Raw genomic sequence first — 2,871 nt, forward strand, 5'->3', positions numbered from 1 at the left:
TGTTCAACCTTTTTACATTAATGTCTCGTAGCTAAGTTATTATTATGCTTATTTAAAATGAAGTAATCATGATGTTGGGCTAATTACTAAAAATGGGTAATTGGGCTTTGTACCATAATTGGGGTTTGGACAAAAGAACGACACTTGTGGAAATTAGACTATGAGCTATTAATGGGCTTTATATTTGTTTAACTAAATGATAGTTTGTTATTGTTAATATAAAGATTTACAATTGAGCGTCCCTATAAATTACCATATACACTCGATCGGACACGATGGGCGGGGTATTTATATGTACGAATAATCGTTCATTTAACCGGACACGGGAATGGATTAATAGCCACTAGAATAATTAAAACAGGGGTGAAATTACATTCAAGGGTAATTGGTGTAATTGTTAACAAAGTAATAAAACCTTGGTTTACATGCAGTTGATAACCTGGTGTATTCATTAAACAAAGTATTAAAACCTTGTTACAATTCGAATCCCCAATTAGTTGGAATATTTAACTTCGGGTATAATAATAATTTGACGAGGACACTCGCACTTTATATTTATGACTGATGGACTGTTATGGACAAAAACCAGACGGACATATTAAATAATCCAGGACAAAGGACAATTAACCCATGGGCATAAAACTAAAATCAACACGTCAAACATCATGATTACGGAAGTTTAAATAAGCATAATTCTTTTATTTCACATTTAATTTCCTTTATTTTATATTTAATTGCACTTCTAATTATCGCACTTTTATTTATTGTTATTTAATCGCACTTTTAATTATCGTACTTTTTAATTATCGCAATTTTATTTTATCGCACTTTTATTATTCGCAATTTCATTATCGTTATTTACTTTACGCTTTAATTTAAGTCTTGTATTTATTTTATATTTTACATTAGGTTTTAACTGCGACTAAAGTTTTAAAATCGACAAACCGGTCATTAAACGGTAAAAACCCCCCTTTATAATAATAATATTACTTATATATATGTTTGTATTTTTATATAGCGTTGAGCTTTGTTTAAAAAAAAGATTCCCTGTGGAACGAACCGGACTTACTAAAAACTACACTACTTTACGATTAGGTACACTGCCTATAAGTGTTGTAGCAAGGTTTAAGTATATCCATTCTATAAATAAATAAATATCTTGTGTAAAATTGTATCGTATTTAATAGTTTTTCCTAGTAAAATATAAACTATTTCGTATACCTTAGCTTTGACATCAAGTATTTTTGGCGCCGCTGCCGGGGAATCACCGAAGCGAAACGTCAAGATATAGAAAAAAAAAAATATTTTTGTTTCAAGTTTTATTTAGTTTTTATTATATATATATTTTTGTGAAAAAAAAAAATTAAAAACTCTATAAAAACCGAAAAAAAAAATATTTTAAAATCTATTTTTAAGTTTTTTTTTTTTTTTAAAGTTAAAGTATTTTTATTTTATTTTAGTTTTTAAAATTAAGTTTTTATTTTAATTACATATATATATTTTATTTAAAACAGAAAACAAAAATATATATTATATAATTACGGTTGAACCTGTTTTGACCTCCCTGATTTGAACCTGCAAGTCAGGTCATGCGAGTCGCATGACCCTCTGCCTTAACTCATGCGACTCGCATGAGTTGCCCAGACAGGCCACAAACTTACCCTAAAAACGCATTTATTACGCGTATTAATTTATTATTATTAATTAAACCCTAATCTTATTATTATTATTATAATTAAGTCTTTAGTTTATTTTATTTATATTACTTTTAAACTAGTTTTATTTATTATAAACTTAATACTTTTATTATAAAATATAAAAATAATATTTTTATAAAAATTGTACTTTTTACAACTTTTTGTATATTTTTATATTTTGTCCCTTTTTAATCGTTGTAGCGTAATATTTGTATTTTTAGCTCATATTTAGTTTTAAACTTAGTTTTTGCTATAGTTATTTTCACTCCTAGATTTTTAGGCTTTGCCGTAGAATTCCTTAAGTGCTTTTTCTTTAGACTAAGATTTAGGTGCTTTAGAATTTTGCGACGCCTTTTTAAGTTTTAGTTTCTTTTTAAGTTATTTCCATTTGGGATATAGTTTTTCCTGTAAGCTTTAATATTTTTAGACACCTTTTACTATGTATCAATTATCATTCCAATTAGTAATTTCAATTTGCGATTATAATTTTAAGTTAGTTGTAGTAATAAGGTTAGGTTAGTCAAGTATTTTTAAATTTTTATAAGTTTCTTTTATTTTTCCGTCACCTCTTATTTTTTTCAACCATTTTTCTTTTTCGACCTTTTTCGACGAACTCTTTTTCTCTCTCATTTCTCGCTATTCTAGTTTTAGGACATAGATTTTTTCTACTTCTTATCTAAATTTCTTAAAATTACGAAAATTTATTTTGAGTGGTTAAATTGATAGACATCAAAATTTTCTGGTTCGTAGTAATAGTTGGATTTGTACGTGGACCGGGTTATTGGAGCCAAACAGTCCTCAATTATATTGAGACCAAACGAATCCTGCCCCTCTGCTGCATCTTTTGGCTATTCGAAACGTGGGCAAAATCAGAAAAGTCTATTGGTTGGATAACTTATTATAATTTTTCTTTCCTTTTTAAAACTAATAGGATATTCAGTGAATGCACCGAGCAAGACGTTCACCACCTTTTGTACGTTCACCACCTGTAACTAGATCAAGACATTTAGCAAATATAACCGCCGTTGATTTTTCTTTAGAATCGTCATCCAGTCGACCAAGTACTTCAGTTCAAATTTCCGATAATCCATTTTTTGAACCCAACCTCACAATTGAGAATCCGGAAAATATTCAGGAACGGTTCGTAGATCCTGAACCATTAAACTTTCCTCCG

This window comes from Rutidosis leptorrhynchoides, chromosome 1 (assembly GCF_046630445.1).
Source record: "Rutidosis leptorrhynchoides isolate AG116_Rl617_1_P2 chromosome 1, CSIRO_AGI_Rlap_v1, whole genome shotgun sequence".
Lineage (NCBI taxonomy): Eukaryota > Viridiplantae > Streptophyta > Magnoliopsida > Asterales > Asteraceae > Rutidosis > Rutidosis leptorrhynchoides.